Here is a 24,166-nt window from a genome sequence, read left to right as displayed (position 1 = left end):
AATTCTTTTTCCCTCCTCCATACGTTGATCCTGCTTTGGGAGTACTCTTACCTGGTAACGTTCTTTTGATGGGATGGTCAGACGACGTATTCCATGTCGCTCCCTCCCTACCTTGCTACAGAATTTCTTGTGTGATTGCAGCTTACGTTTCCGCAAAGCTTTCTGTGGTCATACTGGCAGTGGTTTGGTGCCACACGTTCTGGGAAAAAATGACAACTGAGGCTACGGTTGTCGTGCGTCCTATTTATAACATCCGGTGACGTCGGCTCGAAGGAGGCCCTAGAGTACAGCGTATCGACGCAGGCGCCGAAAATTCTCCGAAGCAGCACGGCTGTGGTGATTACTGTCATAGATATGGAATACGTCGTCGGACCATCCCATCGAAAGAACGTTACCAGGTAAGAGAGTAACTTGTTTTTTGGCTACTTTGATTCCAAAAAATGCACACGTATGCACGCTTTATTTTGATTTCTAGTTTGAGTGTCAAATTGTCTTTCCGTAGTTTTAAAGCTAGTTCCAAAAGATTGGAAATTACCGATTTTGGTCATGTGGGCTCATTTTGGATTGCCTGGTCTTTTTCTGCCACCTTGATGCATGGGCCCTTGCTGGTTTCTAGCTTTTGCCCTTGCTTATTTCTGGCCCATCCCGTCCGCATATTGCCTGCTTTTTCTTGACACACAAGGCCCTACGTGGTCTCCTGTTTTACCACTTCCCCTCTTCTGTATTGTCCATTTTGTTTGTACTTGTTCTGCATTTCATGTGACACGCACACATTACTTAAACTGCATTCAAACTGTCCCAGATGCCAGCCCTGGTGGTGGTATTGGGTAAAAAGCACTGAAGTTGCCCTAGCCTCTGTGGTCGTGGTGTCAGGTCAACGGCACTCGCTCATATAAATATACTCTGACTTGTATGCTTTTAGTATTGAATCCCCATCAGGGCATTTTGGACACGTATTACCGTTGTTACATATGCACATTTTTCTCTCTGTTCTGTATTATCTTTGGAGTGTATGCAGCACTGGCCTTGGAATGCACAAGCTCCCAAAGGTGGATCTCAAGACACATCAAGTGTTTACAATGTTTCTGCTGCCTGTGCATTCGAAACCAAGCTCTGCGTTTTCTAAATCACTCGTTTTTGTCTTGAAAGTGCTCCATGACAGATCTTCCAGTTATATAAACATGGAGGCTTCAATCGAAGGCTGCCTTTTTTTTCTACTGCACGCTTGTTTTTTCATCGATGATTGACTTGGGAGAATAGGGTCTTGTGAAATTTTCTGGGTTGTTTGTATGTTTTTGTTATTTCTTTTTACATTTCGCACTGCTAAACAAAGAACCAGTACAATGTTGTATCTTGATGTCGGTGCCCCTTTCCCCCAGCACTTGTGGTAGATTATGTTAAACCGATGTGTTGCTCTGTTTTAGAGGGTTACCCTTTTCCTTTCTGTGCCCGGGACGAATGTTTAACTTGGAGGATAGTTGGACTGTAACATCATGTTCAGCGTTGGTTCTGGCTACAAGCTTTGCAACCCCAACCTCCTGAAAACATGTCACGAATGTGGTAAACAAAGCCCCAGGCAGTGAAGTCACAAGATGTTGCAAGCCCGCCCCTGCAGCATCACTCATGCTGCCAACAATAACTGAACACCTTCTCTTAATTTTAAGAACTGATTTTGTAATACAGGACTGTAGCAGGCACATCAATGTTGAAAGAATTGTTGGAGAGCCACTAGTCGCTGTCAAGTGATAATGCTTGAGAATTAGCACTGTTATGGCACCTATGTTTTTCAAAGACCTACCCCCACTCCGTTTTGGCTTTTCAATCTTTTCCTCCTTCACAGTAGGCTGCAGGCCTGTGTCAAGCAATGATTAAAAGCAGGTGACTTTATCAAATCAATAGTCGTCAAGTCTGACTGATGTTAAAAAAAAAAAAAAAAAAAAAGTATAACCAATAAGCCAGTTAATTCACTAAAAATTGGACAACTTGATTTCATCCAGTAATGGCCTTTGAGTCCCTTTTATCATGGAATCTTGTAATTGTAATCCTACATTTGTAATGTTTATATGAGAGTACTTTATAAGAATGCAAAATGGCATTTGCTTACAAAATCAATAGCTGATACTGCAGAACAACTCTTGCAAGCTGTTTCTTCCAACACTTTTTATTGGCCAGTTTATCGTGTGGGCATAGGACAATCCTAACAAAAGAAATGGCTACCCCAACATCATTCACAAAATCACAATCCTAAATGCATCTCTCCAATGCAAAAAGTATCTTAAGATCCACCATACAAAGTAAGATCATCCAACCAATTGAAAAAAACGGGTCAATCAAATCGAGGTATATGTCAAGGGGGAAGGTCACTTATTCATTCTTGGCTGTGATGTCTGTTTGCTAGTGTACTTTGCCCTGTCTTGTGTGGCCAGTCTGGGGAACCCCTCACCTTAATGATCTAGTGATTGTATTAAAACTAGCCCTGTCAAGCCTCTCTGCTGCAGTTGCCCTGCACAGTTGTGCTCAACTATCTTTACCTGCCTTACCAGCATCGCACTGTACCTTATCTTTGCTTTGACATTGTACCCATATCATTGCTATCACTGTTGCTGCCATTGTAATGCTATCTAGCCCTCACACTTGTGTCTTCTGTGTAAATTTAACTGCACTGTGTAACACGCTGTCTGGTGTAGCCCAATATCTCACCGTAGCTTTGCTATAGCTACCACTCTGCCTATGTCAAGTGCATGGTCCTCTTTGCTAATGGATTGCCTGTTAATCGTCATTCAACCCTATACCCACTATTGTAGCAACTTTGACCTGCTGACCAGACCTGTAGCTCATTATGTCGTGCCCCCTAAGTCACTGCACAATCACTGCTCATACTGCAGTCCACAGCGTGCCAGCTCTGTTGTCCAGTACCACTTGACAACTTTTCAGGCTCTGCTACGCATATTAGCGTTGCGCTCTGCTGTCCTCCGAATGGCCTATGCCTGCCGCCTAATTATGGCCTCTCCTATCATGCAGTGCCACACACAGACTCATACACACACCTGTGCAACTAGTTGGACTACTTTGGCTGCCTCTTGTCCACTCACTCCCAAGGAATGGATTAATCTCTTTGCCGTGCCACCTCTATCCCCCTTCCCCCTCACATTGAGGAATGCTAGACTAGGGTCTTGCATTTGTCGCAGAGGCCCCAAACCCATGACGGCCACATCCCAGGTATCCACTAAACCTACCGCTGCCCAATCACCCGTCGTAGCTAACTGGTCACCAACTGAAGACCGTAAAGCCAAGCTCTCACCTAACCCTCAACCCCACCCCCTTCCTCCCATTTCACACAACATCAAGGGAGCCCTCATCAAAGCGCGTTCGCTTGATATTGCTTACTTCATTGTCGCCAATCGACCTGATTTTGTGGCCATAACAGAAACCTTGCTGAACCCTGCCAGCGGACCCTCGCTTGCACTAGCACTCCCATATAACTACACCATCCTCAGCCGAAAGAATAGCTAGTAAAGGGGGCAGCATTGCTTTCATAGCAAAAACCCACCTCAAAGTTAATCAGCACCCCTTTACCATTAGCCGAGCTCATCTCAGTCAAACTGCCACTCACCCCCACCCGTACCGTACTTCTACACCTCATCTACTGGCCTCCCAGCCCCCTCGCCACCTTTTGAGGAAGATATATCATCCCTCCTCACCCACAACACCAAACCTAGTTCTCAAGTCATCCTTCTAGGGGATCTAAACTTGGGTCTCCATGACCCCAAAGACACGAACGCCACTGCCCTTGAGAACACCCTCTCTCAACTTTGATTCAACCTACGCATTTCTGATCCCATCCACTGTAAAGGCAGGACTCTGGATTGGTTGGCAGACCTTAATTGCCCTACCGCCATCCTCAATAACTAACCATGTGCATGGTCTGACCACCATTGTATCACCTTTTCCATTCTGGAGAAAACCAGCCCTAGCGTTGGACCTGCTGCTGCCCCTGCTATCCTGTCCAGGAACAAGCACAATCTAACATTAGATCTCCTTTGGCCCCTACTACACCCCATTGCCGATATATTGCATAAGGACCCAGCTTACCTAGTCGAAACACATAACTCCACCATGAAGAAAGCCATTAACAAGATTGTGCCGCTAAAGCTTTGCAAGGCCAAACCCATTTCCCATCTAAATAAGTGGTTCACCACTGACCTTTTAAATTGCTCCGCAATGAAAAAAGATCAGTGGAATCCACTTGGAGAAGGACGCCCTCCTCCCTGAATAAAGTGAAATTTGTCACAGAAGCCTCCTCCTACAAAACAGCCATTCTCAGAACTAAGAGAAATATACAACGAGAGAATACAGAATGCCAAGTCGAGCACAAAGGAACTTTTCACCATCCTAAGGGAATTGGAATCCCTAGCTCCCCCATTGAATCTTGCCTGAAAGATGGTACCTGGTGTATGAATATCCAGAAGGCCCTCTCAGATAAAATAACACTTCTTCAAACCAAAATTGAAACTAAAACTATCTGCCCCATAGCACCACCGACACTGAATCCAACATCCAACATACCCCAGCATCCTACTTACCATTCCACTTCTCTGCTGTCACCCCTGACAACATGCAAAACATAATCCGAGGAATAAAACCCTCAAATTGCCAGGGAGAACTATGCCCAGCATCCGTCATTAAGGATGGGATGGTGCAAAAGAATTGGCCTCGTTCATAACGTCCTTGATAAACCCTTCCTTCAAAAACTGCTCAGTGCCAGATAACCTCAAAGAAGCGTGGGTCATGCCACTTCTGAAAAAACACAACCTTGACCCCAACATCCCCACGAATTATAGGTCCATCACAACAGTTCTCTTCCTTCTAAAAATGTTAGACCGTGATGTCTATATACAAATTCAAAAACATCTGGAAGACAATGTGCTTGTAGAGAAGGTCCCAAATAAAGCCTGCACTCCAGCCGCCCATTTCGAAGTACCAGTAATGTTCATATCGAGATGTGACGTATGATCAAATAAATCGGCAGAGAGCCACAGTAGGGCTCTGCCCAGTGCCTATCAGAAGAACCATACCTGTTGAAGTACCAATAACCAGACAACCATTGACAGTAAGGTACCCATTGAGAAAACCCTACCAGCAAATGAAACTAAATGAAGGTTGCTTAAACACTGTCCCGGAAGAAACTTAAAAGGCCTTAATTGAAGATGAATGGTGACGTCACAAAGACCCGGACAGACTTGCAGATAGAAGATAAGACGACCCAGAGATGACACACAGACGAAACGCCATGAATAAGGATATAGAAGGAGAGACCATGTTGAAATATAAAGAAACGTAAGCTGTAAAGCAGGATGAAGTCCTTCAAACCAGCTAAACGCCTGTACATATGCTTGAAACAGCAAGAAAGCTAAGAAAACAGTGCGGCTTGCTATGCTTAGTAGAAGATAGACCGCGGCAAGCACCACCGATACATATCTACTTCAACAAAGCCCACTATACAAGTGTGAGTCCACTTTACACAAAAGCAGAATTAACTCGGGTTACTAGAGGTCAAACAGGACAGGATTCGTATTCCAGCTAAAACGAGAAGAGATGGCTGAAGCAAAACTCTGCAGAGGCAACGTGCACTGGGAAGAGCCAAGGTAAGACCAATAGAAGGAGCGAACAGTAGCTTTGCAGAATCAAAACTTAAGAACAGAACAGCCTATCTCGGGAAGGCCGAGGTAAGGAGGCTCAGGCAGGTGGCAAGCCGAACAAGAATTAAATGCACACATTGAAGGAAACTAGGCAGATTCACGGTGTGAGCAGCACATGACCATCAGAGCAAGAAGAGGCACAGGTTCACACCTACGCCTGGCTTTCGCCCAGACAGAGAGATCTTAACTTTTTCTGACAAGAAGATACAGCTTTGAGGCCAACCACAGCCAACTAATTGAGACATAGCCACAAAAGTATTGATTGATGGGAGGCCGGGTGAATCTTGGGGCATCCTGCACCTGGTTGACCATTTTGCATGCTGCGAAGTAAAGTGGAAATGTATGCATGGGATTGAAGCCAACCCAATTGTTAGCGAGAATTCTCTTTAGGCTGAATCTCCTAACCTAGTGAGTCCCCCAGCAGCTTTGCTGGATTTCTGGAGTTTTTTTTTTTCTCCTGCCGAGACTGAGACTCTTTTTCTCCCACTCTTGGACATGATTTATGGCGTTCCTTTGATTGTTAATGTGTTATGGGCTATGGGGTCCTTTACTCCATAGGGTCTCATGTGTTACACACCACCCTCCGTGCAGTAACACAGGGGTGTCATAGTGACACCCCACCCTAGACTCCATACCCTGGGACTGACTACTGTCTCCCAGGGCATGTAAAGTCACCATTGGCTTTACTAGTCCCAAATTATTAACAGAAACCGGTACAAACCATCTTGTGGACGTACTGGTCGGGGCAATTCGATTGCCCCGGTGTCTGTTAGTCGAGGGGGCACGTCTCCGTCCCCCTCCCCCCTGATCGAGTTTTGCCTGGTGGCAGTGGATACTACTTCTTATATTCGACCGCGAATATATCTCTATGGGATTTTCCCATTGTTCGAGGCTACCGACTTTAATTATTTAATTCTCATAGCCTCGAACATAACGCCGGTTTATTTATTTAATATTAATTCGCCGGTTGGTATTTTTTGGCAGGACTCAATTCTAAAATGGCGTTTGTGTTCTCTTCTGTGACTCCAACCCAAGTCGAGCCCTTTGTTCCACTTTTTGGCAGGCTTCTCCACAGAAGCCTCCAAAAGTGGTGCCACTCTGTCTGGGTACCACAGGGGGTGTGGGAGGGGGGTTTAGGCACCCTGGACTGAGTTACCTTGGTAACTCAAGTTGCACTCTTGTGTGATTGGCACCACTTAGCATGTTTGATTGACAGCTAGGCTGAGTGAATGGGGGTATGCTGCATAAAAGCAGGGCTTTGGGGACTGGAACATCAGAAGTCGCCACAGGACCTGAGAATCCGACGAGGGAGAAGCTGAGCCGACCTACCACAATGACACACCCGGTGGAGCCCTGCAGAACCGACTCACCACTTCCCGACGACGGAGAAGATCTCCCGGCTGGAGAGGCTTCTTCCCCTGACTGGTGGGCCTTCTACCTTCTTTTCTTCGCACCCCAGACCGGTTTGTGGTTGAACTGCCCGTGCCAAGCACCCCGGCGGCCGGATAGCCACTTACCACTGAACCGCAAATCAACGGACCGCTCCTTGTACCTGAGAAACTCAGCGGCTGGTTTCTTCCCTGGCAGTGCAACGGACGGAATCCTGTCTTCCTCCCCGACGAGATCCTCTCTTCCCCCGGACGAAGCACAGACTTGCATCTGCTGCCAGGAACAACTGCCCCTGCTGGAGTATTCTCACCACTTTAAGGTACTGTGTCCGCCAGGCCTCCCTTTCTAAAGATTGCTACAAGGTAATAATAACCCCTTAACCTTCTGGACTGGCCTGGCCGCCTTGACCCTCTAACTGGTCCCTTTCTTTGGTCCAACTCCTTTTTGAACCGTTACAAGACTTTTGTGCACTGCAACCGTGTGACCTTGGACACATTTCGTTATGATCCTCTTAAAGCGGATCCGGCCTACTGACTCTGAATTCAAGGTGTTACTTTGCCTTCCTCTCTTGTTGTGTTCGTGAAAAAGTGTTGGGATCTGTTTCAGTTTATTCTCTGCTTTTCTCTCCCTTTTTAAAACGAATTATTAGAGTGCCATCTACGTTAAGTGCTCACCGCTGTCTGAAAATAAGTGGGGCTTTACTTAAGACTTGTCTATTCTTTTAAGGGAGTGTATTTCTTTTAGTGACCGTGTTTTTGAATTGCTTACTATTAGTGCCTGTGTTTTTTCTAGATGTGGTTTTAAATACATAATTATCTCTTTTACACCAAGCCCTGCTCAGTGTTTAGTTGTTCTATTGTGTTCTCTTGACCTATTGTGAATACTCTGTATACTGCCTAACTCTTCTTGAGGGAAGTCTGACTGCTCATCCACAGCTACCAAGTGAATCTGTGTGGTACAGACTGCTACCAAGTGGGTTTACTGCCAAACATCTGTAGTCTTAAATCTTTTGCAGTGGTCCCAGAGGGAACTGCACAGGTTTCTGCCTAACACCAATCACAATGGACCAAATAATCTAGGGTCCTATAGATAGTAGAACCAATGGGACGTCGTACTCTTAATGACGTCTACAAGAGTAATGTTATAAGGAAGGGCTTGGACGCCCACCTGTTTGGTGTTTATCCAATCCCCTCACTCCGTTACCATATACAGATATAGTACCTATAGTAAAGTTACTTTTTCCTAACCAATAAAATTTCATGTTAACTTTTAGAGCGTTATACACGTCAGTGATGTGTTTTGAGTATAAATGTTACTGTTTGTATGAAGTTCTTGGGAGTTGGACTATTGCATCACTGTTGATTTCCATGTTTCCCTGTTTTTTGTACTTGTCATTAAATGGACTCCCCTTTGCCAAACCATTGAGTTGTCCTTATTGATTGGTGTTGGAGTAATATACCTGCACCCCCATCCATCTCAAAGGTGCAGCTATCTCGTCTTAAAGTACTGTGGAGCAAACCCCGACTCCATGGGCCGGCCGGGGGTCTCCCAGTACAAGCTATTAGGCCTCCGACAATCCAGCTTCAGACCCAGACACGGGACTGAGACTGCTCTTCTAGACTTAAAAATACAGATGGACGAGGTGAAAGACAAAGGTAAACTTGCCATTCTCCTTCTGTTAGATCTCTCTGCAGCTTTCTGGCTGACAATAAAATCCTGACGAAACACCTTACAACAGCAACAGCCTTCTCTCCTAGTGCAGCCAGCTGGATCCAATCCTTCCTTGCTAATAGAATTACCAGAGTCTTCTCTCAATCGGCACCTCCCATCCCTACTCACTATGGAGTGCCTCAGGGCTCGTGGGTCCCTCCCGTGCTTTATAACATATATTTACAAAGCTTCTCTTTGACCGTCTTGACAATCTGGCTGTCACATACACGAAATATGCTGACGACACCCAGATCCTCATCACTCACACTGGTTGCTACACCAAAGACACCATACTGATCAATGACATCTATCTTGAAATCCAAACCTGGATGGCAACTCTTGGTCTGTCTAAACGATGACGAGACTGAACTTTTGATCATTGGTTCCCAAGCCCCACTCAACAAATTAGATAAACGCTACTCCACATTCATCATTGACGGGAAACCATAAAAGTCTCCAGTGAAGTCAAAACGCTTGGTCTATTTAGACTCCACTTTGTCACTAAAAAATAGGTTAACACTACAGCCCCATCCACGGACTATACAAACAAACTCATACATTTTTATCCACCAACTGTTGTATCACACTGGCCAGAGCATTGATCCTCTCAAAGTTGGATTACTGCAATACCTTATTCCTCGGCTCCTCATCTCGGAATTTAAACAAACTCCAAGTTCTACAGAACAATGCTCTTAGATCAGCCTTAAATATCCCTCGCTACAGCCACATCTCAGCCCTTAGAAAGGAAGCGCTGTGGCTGCCTGTGTGTGACAGAATCACTCTAAGATCACTAGTCATCACACACATGCCTCTATAATACGGGCCCGAAATACCTGACAGACAAATTCTTCAGATAGCAATCGAACAGACCAACCAGATCCAAATACCTCCACCAACTCACCATCCGCAAATACAACCTAAAAACTGCAGGTGGATCTAGCTTTCCAGTGCTAGCGGCCAAATGTTGGAACACCCTGCCCCTGGACATAAGAGCAGAACCTTCTTTCTGGCACTTTAAGAGCAAAGACCAAATCATGGCTTTTCATCCAAACCCCAATTTAGCAGAGTTCACCTGCTCATTCTGCCCATGAATCGATTGTAAAGACTATATATACTGCAAATCTGTGAGCGTCTCTACCTGTATCATTGTAACTATGTTCACCCTCCTGTATTTAAGCTTAAGCGCCCAGATACCCTTGGGTTAGGTGCGCTATATAAAAAAAATAAACTAAACTAATTTAACAAGACCATAGATATATACTTCTCTTCACTTTTACAGCTTCTTTTTAGGCAACAGCTTGCACTTTGTACAGTGTGTCAAGTCAGTAGAAGGACTCGGACTAAAGGACATGTTCATGTGTAGTTTTATTTAAATTAAGTCTTCTCTGACCCTACTACTAAAAGGGAGTTCCCTTCCTAACAAAATTTAAAAAGGTGCTCGTAAAAATAATTGGTCCTCAGTCCAAACCTACTAAACTGGTCCTGCCACTTAGCAAAACTAAAATGGTGGAGTGGCCTGCACTCTTGGTGGTTCTCTCCAAAGGTGTCTCCGGTTGTCCCCGGAATCACTCCTGGGTCTGGGTACAATGGTTAAAAGTAAGTTTTTCCCAAGGAAAACAGTTCTCCTTATCCCTCCAACTAAATTTTGGACGTTGTTTAAACTTTGGGAAACGTCTGATATTTCCTTGATCCCTTTGCACCAAATTGGTCATTCTCTCTACACTTCAAACAACTTTTGGGTGCATCCATGCTCCTGTGAGATCTGCTTTTAACACTGTCTATTGGGCGCCTGTGTCTCCGTTTGAGTTTCCCTGACCCAATTTTTCAGGGAGTTATTTAGGATTCCCATGATGGCTTCCTCCTTTTGGCTCTTAGTTTTCTCGGATTCCTGTGACCCATCTCAAGACTTATGCTGCTCTTGTTTCTTGGACTTATTCTTTTGTGCTTGCTCTTCCTTTGGGTCCCTGTGACCCATGGATGGGGCTAGGGCAGTCCTTCCCCCTTCCATGCGAGTTCTCACTTCTCCCTCCGACCTGGGCAACCCACCTACCTGCTGTGTTGCAGTGCTTGTTCTAGTGAGGGCCCCTCTCATCCACTGTGATGGCTTTCTCCAGATTGCCGCTCTTCTGCTAGCAGTCTTCGCGTTCCTCTCGGCTCTTGTTGGCTCTTGCTCTGCGACTGAAAGACCCAGTTCTCCCTTCATCCCTGTATTCAGTGGCTGTTTGCGGGCTCCGGGTCCACCACATCCTTTATGTGGTTGTGCCCCAAGGTCTGCTTCACGCAGTCTCTGCTTCACAGGCCCACACGTTTCCTTGTCTGGCGGACTGCAGCTCCCTTGGAGGTCTGTGTCCTTCCGTGCTGCTGGCCGTCTCGCCGGCTCTGTACCTTTCTGACGTTCTCGCGTCAGCGTTGGGTTTCTCCTCCATTCAAGGGTTGTTGGCCCTTTATTCTCGTTCCTGTAATGAGAAGGGGTGTCTTGTTCATTGCAAGTTGTCAAGCAGGAGGAAAGTTCAGCTTTTTTAGTCATGTCTTGTCCTCTTTTCTTACAACCATATAGGCAGAGAGTACACTGGGTGTAGGGAGTACCCCCATGGGAATGAAGTCATTGTTCCCTAAAGGGTAGTCCCTCCCTGTAGGTCTCACTTGCCCAAACCCCTATGGATGTTTTTGTGCAGCAGGCTCGCCTCCCTAGCCTCAAAGGGGGTGAAGAATGTAGGAATTCTCCAGATTTGTCACATGAGCAAATGTTTTTCACCATGTGAGAGAGCAAAGTTGTGCAGTAGTATCCCCGGCAAATTAAAAATGAATGCCTGGGGATAACGCAGCAAATAGCCACTTCCATGAGGGACCCCACCCAATCACTGGCCCGGAATGTATTTACCAAGAAGCCTCCAGCCTTCGTACACACCAACCAGTGACAGTCTCCAATAGTCCGCAATTTAACTTTAGTCTGAGCAGTAGCGACTAAACCGGACACTCTGCTCAACCAGCCTAAGGTCCAAATCAAACTTTGTTTCGGGAATGCTAAAAACACCTGATACTTCCATCTCCCTGCCTCCACTCTTCCAAAATAATTGTTTCATAGAATCTTCTGCCTTGTTGGAAACAGCGCGTGCACTTTGGATGGTGAAATAGTAGTTGAGCATAAACATGTGTTTAGGGACTTATTGGCTTCATGGTGGGGAGGGAAAGCCACTAGGAGGCTTGGATCCTTTCTGCTGTTATACCCACAGTAAGTGGAACGAATGGAGAAGGAACTACTGGGCTAATGGGGCCAGGCTACCTGACTTTGTATGGAAACCATAGAAGGATCATGAGGTGGCTCATGCTAGCAACCCCTCAGACGAGCATAGATAAAGTAAGGGATGAAAGTAAAACATGGAATTTCATCCTGACTGAAGGAAGTGAGGAGGTGCTTTCTATGAGTCTGGTATGCTGTGAGTATGGCAAGAGTATATTGGAGGAAAAATTATCAATGGCTGTTCTTGTGAGGGGGGGAATTCGGCAGGGGGGGGGGCAGAGTTCTTCCAGCAGTGTGTTTTAGAATACTGTTGCATGATTTTTTTTTTTCACTTGTTATGGTTGCTGCAGTGATTCGCTGATTTTGGGTGTCCTTTGAAGGTTGCCAGCAAGCGGCCTCTGTGCTCGCTGGATCCAGTGGTGGCTACACTGGCACAGCGTGCGGACTGAGGGGGGAACGGACGTCCATGACTCGCTGAGGAAGCCGCAGCCTACATCTGAGCTGGCGGTGAGATCCGCACTGGAGACCAAGTGCCTCCCTTAGGATCAAGCTGATTGGCTGGCTGTAGGTTCATCCCCCTGTGATGGTGAGAGCTCAGTGATACTGCGGGGCACCAAGGAAGGGAGAGGACAGGCTGTGGAGATGACCAGTGAGGTGCAAGAAGTGTCATGTGGCAGAGAGCGCACTGCCATGGCATTCTTGGCCTCCCCTGCGGTGCTGGCCCAGAAGGGAAGGATTTTCCAATACAAGGATGTGGGCAGATTTCGAAGGTGATGCTGTCCGCTAAAGCAATTCCTGCGTTGCAGAAGGAGGCCAGCAGCAGACATGTTGCAGGAGTAACCCGGTCTGGTGGAATCTGCTGGGTTCCACTTTGGATGCTCTTAAGACTGATTGTGGGCAAACAGCCAATGGTGTGCCAGACTTTATGTGACACTGCGCTTCAAACGTGGAGTCTGACCAGCGGCGAGAGAAGGCGGTGCGCCACACCTTAGCTGTATGCCAGCATCTGTTTAGACTGAATGCGCCCTGTGCAGGTTTGCCACTAGGTTGAAGGCCCTACTTACACCGCAACCCAAACAGTGCTTCTTTTGATACTGGGGAATTTCGGAGGGGCCTGGTGGTGCCACCCTCCTGGCACACATTGAGCTTGCACTGTACCCCTGACTCGTTTGCTGCCTTGTCAGCGGAAGAGCACTCCTGGCATGGGGTTCCCTGGCTGCTACACTTGGTCTGGGACCGCCAAAAGAGGAAGCATCTATGTACAGCCTATCCCCACCACGCTGCATAGTTGTGTGTACACATTGCACACTCTTGGTATGCCGGCCACCAAACAAAAAGGAGGCAATAAAGGTACAATAATGGAGTCTTTTGCAGCTAAAGGGAAGCAGCGAGACCAGAGCCCAATAAAGGGGTCACAGAAGACTGACGCACTGCAGGCACAAGATGAGTCTCATGGCGTCACAGACCTCTTTGGAGGGCAAGATGGAAGGCGTTAAGATGTACACCTCCTGAGACAAAGATGTCTGATCTCTGGAGGAGAGGATTACAGCTTCAGAATCATTGCTACAGGAGACTGCTACAGCTGACTTGGAGTTGAGTGAGGGCCCTTGACGCAAAGAATACTGTACTAGAGATGCGTGCTGAAGACGCAGAAGGGAGGTGGTGAAGACATTCTGAGTGCTGGGTGTGCCGGAGGGAGCCGAGGGTTCAGACCCCACCTCCTGCATAGAGCACTTGATACTGCAAGAAGTTGGCCCAGGAAGATTGTCCCAGGGCTTCACGATTAAAAGGGCACACCGCTCGCTGGAGGAAAGACTGCCGCCGGCTGGCAATACAAGGCTTATAATCGCTAGAGTCCTTAACTTCAGGGATGTGATCCGGCAGTTTTCCATAGGAGACACTACACAACGGGGCAACTCGATGATTGCCATATACCTGGGTTTTACACCACTAGGCCACCAAAAAGAGACCTTTTTTCCATCTGCTGGGACTCAAATATATGCTAGTCTATCCTGCCAAACTGAAGGGGCTTTACAAGGGAAAGGTGATCTTCTTTTAGACTCAGGAGGCTGCTAACTCATGGATGGACCACAATGGCATGAAGGACATAGCTTTGGACGATGGATCAGGCAGCGGGCCCCCAAACTTATTGCAGCGGGAATCATGCAGTAGTCTACAGGATACAATTTGTACTTGCATTATCACTGCCCTGTGGCGACGTCTTGTAGCGGGAGTACAGTGCTACTGCCCATTGCCTGGTACTTCTACCAGAACGTTGGACATGATGCTACTTTGCTTCTGCTGGTACCTTCAGCTCGATACCCCCTTCGTCTTGAGAGAACGGCTGGATGCTGTTGAGCATTGTTTTGGACTCATTGTTGCGGCGCAGATTTTCTGTTTCAACATGGTTGATTGTTATTGTTTGGTGTGACTGTTGGCATCTGCGATACTGGGAGGTGGCTGGAGTCTGGGCTGAGGGCTGTAGGAGGGAGGGTGGAGGTTTGTGGCCGTCATTCGGTTTAGAATGCCTGGGGCAGATGGTGGGTGAGTTCACATGCTATTTGGATGACATCAATTAGAATACTGACCTGAATTGTCAGGGGAATGGGCTCCTACCTGCGCAGAAACCGGGTGTGGTCCTACTTGCGCAGGAAAACAAGATCAATTGCCTTACTGCAGGAAACTCACTTGCTCCCTGCAGCACAGGAGATAGTTGTGGCCAGGTAGGGAGGGACAGGATATGGGTCCACTTTCTCAAATAAGTGAAAATGCCAGAGGGATTTGGTGTGCAAAGACGCTGCAGTTCACTTTCGGCTCCTAGAGGGCAGATGTGTGATTGTACGTGGCTATGTGGAACATCAAGAGGTATACATAATGAACTGCTATTGCCCTAATCATGCGATAACTACTTACCCTCGCCCCTTGTGCAGCAGACTGCCTCGATTGAGGGATGCCCTGTTCCTCTGGGGTGGGCATTTTAACTGCACTAGAGACCCTAGATGGGTCAAACTCTGCACAGAACAGGTTGTTGCCAGCATCGGCTGCACTTGATGCTGTACTAACTGAACTCTCGCTGGTGGATCTCTGGAGGGAACTGAACACAGGCAGACTGGGATACTCAGCCCTGCATAAACTTCATACCAGAATGTATTGTTTGTGGGGGCTGAGCATTTGGCTGAATTATCAAGTACAGAATACACTGGGCGCTCAGTTTCAGATCACTCCCTGCTGGTAGTGTGCTGGGGGTTCCATGTGTTGATATCCCTGCAAAAATATCGTGATACAAAAATATCGCCATATTTTTGCGGCGATATTGACCCGTGGACCCTGTGGGGGACACCCATGCAACCCCCGCTCCCACAAAATATCCCCACCAAAAATATCGCCTATGGCGAGACAGAAGGCCATATGTACGGCAATATTTTTGGTAGGGATATTTTGTAGGGATACCGTGCTGGGATAGTCGGGAACCCAGAGCGCTGTCCCCGATGTGGTGCATGTTGGCAGCGCTATTGAGGGATGTCATCTTTAGAGACCGCCTGGTTGATTTTCTTGCTGTTTTTTTGGCGACTAATGTGGGCACTATGCTGGGGAACGATGTGGGAGACCAGGGAACAAGTTATTGCTGGAGCGGGCGGGATCAAGAGGTCGATGCGGGAAGACTTGAGGCCTTTGAAATCCTGGATTCCAACTATAGAATCGGACCAATTCGGACTCTTCTGCTGAGTCTAAACTTTTCCTATTGTGGACCCAATGTACAGAAGCATGGGAAAGATTTGATTACTCTGTATACATGGCATGCATGCATGCATGCATGGCTATGGGGACAAATCGGGGAGGCTGTTGGCGTGGCTCTGCTAGTCCGAGCAACCCCTGTGAGAGAAGAGTGCGGTGCCGCTTGGCAGTCTGTCGGCGATGAATTTTGTACATTCTATAGTGGGCTGTACAAACATGACACTGGTTGACCCAGAGGATCTGTGCTGTCCCAGATTAGGTTGCCACGGTGTGCTGAGCAAGCTGCTACTCTTGAGCTGCCTGTCAACTGGGAAGACACCGGGGGCTGGGTGGGGTTCTACAAAATCTTTGGTCCTACTCTCATCCCTGTCCTACTGAAAGTGTTTGAGGAAGCATATGAGCAGAGCCTCCTCCGGCCTAGTATGTGAGAAACGCTGATGGTCCCTATACCAAAACCTGGCAGAACTGTGTGAATCATATCTGCCTTTGGCAATGTTAAATCAAGACGTCTAATTACTAACCGTACTGCTGGTCCGGCGACTCCAGAGGGTAACTGGCATCCTAATACGCTAGGACCAAACTGGATTTGTGCCCGGGCGGAAACCTCTATGAACCTCTGCCGCCTGCAACATCCAATTGACCATACTAATTCCTTCGACGCAATTAAAGCGTTTGGTTCAGTCTACTGGGAATGGATGTGTGCTCCTTTGCAGGGCTTTGGGATTGGCAAGGGCTTCATTCGATGCTGCTGTACGAACAACGGTTGGCCAGGGTGAGAACAGGGATGCAGATGTCTGGGTCATGGGACATACAAAGAGGTACCCGACAGGGATTCCTGCTGTCGCCCATGCTTTGTATACTGGCTTTGGAACCCTAGTAGTATTCTTAAATCATGAATTCTCTGCGGCTGGCGTTGAGGTGGGGGAGGGGGGTCCTAGGCATCTTGTTTCTCTGTTAGGGAGAATTCTCTGTTAAGGCTAATTTTCCAAACCTAGTGAGTCCCCCAGCAGCTTTGCTGGATTTTTGGGGTTTATTTTCTTCTCCTAAGAGTGAGACTCTTTTTCTCCCACTCTTAGACAAGATTTGAGATATCCTTTGACTTTGTAATGTGTTATGGGGTATTTTACTCCATAGGGTTTCATGTAGTTTTTGGTAAGTGTGTTACACAGCACCCTCAGTGCAGTAACACAGGGGTGTCATAGCGACCCCCAAACATAGACTCCATACCCTGGGACTGACTGTCTCCCAGGGCATGTAAAGTCACCATTGACTTTACTAGTCTTAAATTGGGAACAGAGCCAGTACAAACCATCATATTGCGGAAGTACTGGTAGGGGTAATTAGATTGCCCCTTGGTCTGTTTTTCGAGGGGGCACTGTGCAGTCCCCTGTCGTCGAGTTTCTGGCTGGTGGCAGTGGTTACCACGCAAAATATTCCTTAAGAATATTTACTATGGGATTTTCCCATTCATTTTAAACGCACCACTTTTTGGTGCAATGTTAAAGATACCGCCGGGTTATTTAATATTTATTCCCTGGTTGGGTCTTTGTGCCAGGACTTGGTTTTAAAATGGCCTTTGTGTTCGCCTCTGTAACTCCAACCCAAGTTGAGCCCTTTGTTTCACTTTTTTGGCAGGCTTCTCCACAGAAGCCTCCAAAAGTGGTGCCAGTCTGTCTGGGTCTACACGATGTGTGGGAGGGGGTGGGGGGGTTTAGGCACCCTGGACTGAGTTGCCTCGGCAACTCAAGTCGCACTCTTGTGTGATTGGCCCAGTGGTGAGCCGCCCGGCTCACCACTTAGCATGTTTGAGTGACAGCTAGGACTGATGAATGGGGGTTTTCTGCATAAAAGCAGTGCTTTGGGGACTGGAACTTCAGAAGTCGCCACAGGACCAAAGAATCCGAAGAGGGAGAAGCTTAGCCGACCTGCAACGACGACCAAACCGGCGGAGCCCTGCTGAACCGCCTCACCACTTCCGACGACGGAGAAGATCTTCATCCGAGGAGTCTTCTTCCTTTGACTGGTGGGGATAACCAGTTTGCCTGTCTTTTCGCCTTCCCAGATCATCTCGTAGCCGCCTTGCCCGTGCCAAGCACCCCTGCAACCGGGATACCATGTTTTACCACCACCGCGAATAAAAGGGTAGTACCTTTTTAACCGGAGAACTCTGAGGCTGGTTTCTTCCCTGGCAGTGCAACGACCTTCAGCTTTCCTCCACGTCGAGATCTTCTCTTCCTCTGGACGACGCCGCAACTTGCACCCGCTGCCAGGAACAACTGCCCCGCTGGAGGATCCTCGCCACTTTCAAGGTACTGTGTCCGCCTGGCCTCCCTTGCAACGGTCTGTGTGGGGTGTCTCTTAAATCCACAATTTACCACTTGGGTTGGCCCTATGCTGTCTAACTGAACTTTTCTGAGCTGAACTAATTCCTTTCTGAACTCCCTGCAAGACTTTTCAAGCCTCTTAAGCTGTGTGATCTTGGGCGCATTGGTGTTCTACTCTCTCTAAGAGGGAGCCTGGCCTCTGAACTTTCATTTTCCTGCCTTGCTGGGTGCTTCTAAAGTATTAGTGTTGTGTGCTTTTCTAATTTCTGCCTTTTCCCTCCCTTTTTTGATAACTTATGAGTGCCATCTGTAGTTAAGCGCTCACCTCTGTCTGAAAATAAGTGGTGTTAACTAAGACTTGTTGAATAAGGGATGTATGTATATTAATAGTGACTGTGTTTTTCAAACTTGCTTACATAATAGTGCTGGAGTGTTTCTATAAGTGTGTCTTTAAATAATTATATACTTTGATACTAAAGCTCTGGTCAGTGTTTGCTTGTGCTACTGTATTTTGGTACCTATCTTGTATACTCTATATACTGTCTAACTCTTCTTGAGAGAAGTCTGGCTGCTCAGCCACAGCTACCAGGTAAATCCGGGTGGTGCAGACTGCTACCAATTGGGTTTATTGCCAACACCTGTAGTCTTAAGCCTTTTGCAGTGGTCCCTAAGGGAACTGCACAGGTTTCTGCCCAACAATCTCTATATGCCGATGTCCTCCTGTACTTGTGTGACCCATAACATCATCTGCCCATCATCCTACAGGTTCTGGACGACTTTGCCTGGCTGTCTAGGATCTCATTTAGCAGGCAGAAGTAGTGTCTTCCCTCTTGGTGGAACTGCAACGATACGATGCTTGTGACACCACTTTGCTAGAGATGTTCTTCTCGGGATCGAGGTTCCATCAATAGAGATTGGAATTCCCTTAAGTTCAGAGTGAGATTTCTCTAGAAGAAATAAAGTTGGTGGCTGCCCTATTGAATTTTAACATGTTCTCTGGATCGGGTGGTATTACCACTGAATTTTATATAACATTATGGGAACTATTCCTCATCTTGTGTAAGGTCTTTAATCGGTTTCTGAGGAGAGCAGCAGCACATCCTCCTTTGACATCAGCACTAATCCCTTAGATGCCGAAACTGAACAAGGCACATAAGGATTGTTCGAAATTTCACCCTGTATTTTTGCTTAACACAGATGTAAAGGTATTTGCAAAACTCTTTAGTATCAGACTTTATTTGGTCATGCAGACTTTGGGTCGCTACAATCAAGTGTGAGAGATCCAACACAGGATTCACCTGCATAGGCTGATTCTGGCTCTTGACACACCAGTAGGTATTGATGCCAAAATGGCCTTGGATTTTGTCAGCTGGCTTTATCCTTTGTACACCCTAAAAACATGTTTGGTTTTTGTCAGGGTTTCCCTACTTGTTCAAGCATTAAGTTTGTGTCCTTGTGGCTAGGGCTATGTTAAACTTTTGGATATCTGAGGTCCCTATAAAGATCAGGCATTGTCTGCCTTGGAATCTTTCTGACCTTACTATGGAAATGCTAGCTTTGTCCATGTGCAGCCATCTTGGCATTGCCACTCTTGTGCCACAATATTATGTCCAAAGGACAGCTTATGCCAATGACCCAGTGTTTGTCGGAGCTGGAAGTCTCAGCAAGGAGCTTAGCTTATTCTTACTACTTGATACGTTGGGCAAAACTTCAAAAGTCAAGTTGAACAGACGTAATCTCAATTAGTGTGGCGTGTAATGCTTCCATGTTGCGGTCAACACAAAAAGTGGGCAAACTACAAATGTACTTATCTAGATATTGGGCTGTCTCATGCTACGTCTTTTGGCACCCAATATCAATATCCAACATGTTTAGCCAAATGTAAGAGATGGAAAAGGTATTCCATTTAACTCAGTGGGGGTCATTTGTATGGCTACTACCCAATATCTTGTACATTTTCTGCATGATGCAGCTTACACTCTTCGAAGGGTGCAACAATCATAAAACATTTTAATATATTTGTATGTGACAACCATGGAAAAATCCTGCTCTTAAAGGTGAGGTGGAGAAAGGGTGCTTCTGTTTTCTCGACCTACAAAGATATCCATGTGCCTTCAACTCTTGGGCCTTAGGCCTGCAGGACTCTAATGGGGTAGTTAGTAAATATTCAACTAACTGCAGTTGCCAATTACACCTCTGTTGATCTTCCTGTCCAGGGACAGCTTATTCCACGTCCCTCAATTGGACCACAGTGAAAGAATAAAAAAAAACTTGTTGGATAAGGGGGATAATTTTCTACTAAATCCCAAGGCCCCCCTCTCCTCCCCCCTTTGGGTTAATCCGGTACTTAACTGACACAATAAAGCTTTGTACTGGACGCACTGCATCTCCGCAGTATCCAGATGAAGGTTGTCTGGTTGGACAAGACCCTGCTTTCCTGTCATTATTTAAAATTAAAGTATAGATTTCGGGGGTTGAATGGGTTGGGTGAAGTTAGAAAGCCTATTTGCTGTACTAGCTGACATTCTTCAGATTATTTTCCATGCAGTTCTCCTGCCTTTTTATCATAGAACTGCTTGCACTCCCCCCATCTTCATGCGGTCGGTTGAATAATCCCTTTCTGGAGAAAAACATCTGTATAGACTGCAAAAAGGAAGACCTTTGTAACTGGGCACTCGCTGCTTCCAACAAGGCAGAAGATTGTAAAAAAATTGTAATTGCTGAGGCAGGGAGAAAAAAGTATTGGGGTTATCACTGGAACAAAGTTTGACCTGGACCTTAGTCTGGTTGACCAGTTTCTGGAGACTGTCGAGCAGAGTCGATCTTAGAGGTCTGGTGGCAAACCCTCCATGGATCTTACAGAGTCAACCTGTCTAAAAGTTGAAGTCTAAATCCTTAAAGTAGCACAGTTGCTTTTTCCAGACCCCTCAAATATGACCTTTATTACATTAAAATCCCCACACAGAATAATTTGGCTCTTAAATATTTAGGTTCTTGGTTATCCAGCCCAGAAGGGTATGTGCATACATGTTTCTCAATATTGTGGGGGTTCCCTCAATAACTACCTGTCAGCACAAACATGCCTCAGTCAATATTTGAAGTGCCCACTCTATACCACAAGTTCTCATGAACTAAGATACGTACACCTCAGTTTTTTTTTATCAAAATTATCGGCAGTCTCACAATTTAAGAAAACATGGGTGTAGAGAAGGCGTATGACTTAACCCTGATGTCTCAATACAAAATGAAAAGTGGGTGGGTAGGGGTTAACACCAAGACCAAGGCAATGACCCTACACTGTACAACAAGGACCCAAAACGAGGTATAGGTCAGCCAGAACACAGGTGGGCGCCAAGTCTCAACCCACCAATAAGTAGGTTTGTGTATGTGCAATACGAAGAAACTGATTAATAAACTGGGAAGCTGTATAAAACCCCTCCATATTGACACAAACTCTAAGGGTTATTTAATTCTTTGTCCTGAAGCCCCTGCGCTGCTGGCTGCGAGGACTTGGTGATATTCAATACCCCTTGCCACATGATATGCTGGTGTGTTTCAAATACACCTTGATAGCCTATGCCCTCCTCGAATATTACTTCTAGCACAGAACATGTTAACTGGGCAAACAAGATCCATAATGTTAGCATTTCTTGCACACCATTTTCTGTTCATACCAGGTGAACTACTTAAGTGTTTATCAAGGACCTTATTTCTTAGAGTGATGGTGTCTGGTGCAGGGTCGCCCATTACTGCAAGGCGAGTAACCTTCTCCTTGGAGGAAGGTCCCTTGGTGAACCTGGAGGGTGTGGAGTCCAGATTACCTCCAACCTCCTTCCCTCCCCTCCACCACAAGGCAGGCAACACTCATGCTGTGGGTGAGTGCCCAGTATCTACCCCCCCCCCCCTGTGCACTACAGCAACGTTGCTTTACCCCCTGTCATAGTGTTCTCAAGTTTTCCCGGTGTGGGGTCCAGGTTATACTAGCCTTGCACCAGCACAGACTGCCTTATGCTGGTTTAAGGCTCTTCCTAAGGTAGAGGGTGGCTTGCTGTGCATTAGGTGTGCTGGTGAGTACCTTCCACTAGCCAACAATACTAAGTAAACCAGTATCCACATTCAAGACTAGAATATCAATTTTCAGAGGCCCTCCACCCGGTTCAAAATGAACAGGCTGAAGTGCCCAATAAATCTCAGACAAAACACAGACCGCACTGAACCCCCTACTAAGGAAAAGAAAGGAGGACAAAACAGCACAGCTAGAGTAGTCGGTTATTTCAATATCTCTTCTGACCAAAACCAAACCAAGTTTAACAACCCTGTCCTCTCGCAGCCACCCTAAACTCCAGAATACCACCAAATAAAGGTCCATTGTCTTTTTTCCCCTCCTAGAATTAGGGCCTGAATGAAAGAATGTGGTCTTCCCAACGGTAATGTGGTCCATATTTTGCTCCAAGTTTAAAGAAAAACGTCCGCTGTGAGATGGTCCTTAAAAGTATGAGTGACTGTCATGCACCAACTTGAACACTGCAGGGTACAACTTATAATATTTCATTTTGGCCTTGCTCTTTTTTCTGCCCATCCAAACAGGTGCTCATCTACCAGTTCCGTATTAAGGCCATTAAAAAACGTAGCTGGTTTCCTTTTGCCCCCTCCTTTAATCTCCTAGTTTACAGGCACTTATAATTTCGTTGCCGCACAATTTCTTTACCTGGTAACCTCAAATTCCTCTGTGAATTCCAATTCCTAGAATTGCCTCAGTCCAAGTCCTCCTATGGGCCCTTTCACTTTCAAATACTTTCCCCGGGGCGGTCCAACCGCACAGGCAGGGTCTTCCAAAGGGTTTCCTTTTCCACTACCTCTGGGAATCCTGCAATGTGGACACTTCCTGCACCTTGAGTAATTTTCCTTCTTTAACGGCCTCTGTAACAAAAGTCTTATGTAGAGCACTTCATAGGAATATGAATATAAGCATATGTGTAGTGCTGACGGGCGTTTCCTAACGTGGCTATACTTTTTCACTAGTGAGAAGTGGTATTGATACTAAATAGTTGTTCATGTCTTGGCACTGACCACTTCTGGCCCTAGGGAACTTGCCTCATTTAAGGTGACCATTTTGTGGGTATTTTGTCTGACCTGTCATTTGGGTATGGAACTCTAGTGGGTAGTCTCATCGCCCTCCTTGAGCACTCTTCTCACCAAGACGCCTTGCCTCTGGTGTAAGGCAATCTGAATCTTCACAACCTTTGGAAGGGTATCTTTCATGGCCGCTATAGCAGTTACCCTACTTGTCCCCGTGGCCATCAGTATCCTCATACTCAGAAACCAGATTGAGGGAAAGCGGGAGCTTGACTCTTAAGCTGCTGCCACTATTGCTAAAGTTCTAATTCCAGGACTAGTTGGGAACGTTACATTGTTCTTTAGTAATAACACACTTGAAACCATGGCTAATTCTGATAGGAGTTAGTCATCCCTGTTTGAAGTGTTGGGACACATGTGTTGGGTAAGAATCCCGAGCTATCAACACTATGGCTTCTCACTAGTGATTTTAAGTGCAGACATTTTCTATTTTTTAAGAGGATACCCTTTCGATCAAAAATGATTTCCAATAACACATTTTACAGATGTCCGAGGCATTACCACGAATGGTGCCTATACAATAGCACAGGTAGTGAGCTAGTTCAGGAGAGTGTCAACAAGTGGGACATATACTGGGATCGGGGAGGGAAATTAAGAGTTGATGATTATGAAGTGGGTTCATACCATAAGCCCAGGTAGGTGCACATACATGTCTCTGGGTGCAAGCACACACCTTTGTGCAACCTGCAAGCTTGTGTGTAAATTACAGCAAAGCCTTGTTTGCCCTTCATCCTTCCGCATTCGCTAAAATGAGTATCATTTAGTTGCATTTTTGTAACTGTTTTCTACAATACTGTGAAGAAGCAAAATTCTGCTAACGGTAGCATGGAAAAACAAGCTATTGTCGTATGATGATATTCCTGACGCATCTTGGATATGTTCTGGAATGAAAGGCTAAACCTGGGCATCTCCAGGTGTTCGGCATATATGTT

At 46.3% G+C, this 24,166-nt stretch overlaps 1 protein-coding gene across 1 annotated transcript in view; it reads left to right on the top strand.

Moving 5' to 3' along the window:
• Nucleotides 1–24,166, top strand: part of RANBP10 (RAN binding protein 10) — a 1,189,242-nt gene that overhangs the window by 74,006 nt on the left and 1,091,070 nt on the right. The window lies entirely within an intron of this gene.

The sequence above is a fragment of the Ambystoma mexicanum genome, chromosome 1p (assembly GCF_040938575.1).
Source record: "Ambystoma mexicanum isolate Mex_15411 chromosome 1p, UKY_AmexF1_1, whole genome shotgun sequence".
Taxonomy (NCBI): Eukaryota; Metazoa; Chordata; class Amphibia; order Caudata; family Ambystomatidae; genus Ambystoma; species Ambystoma mexicanum.
The sequence above is the reverse complement of the archived record's forward strand: the minus strand, read 5'-3'. Positions and strand labels throughout refer to the sequence as shown.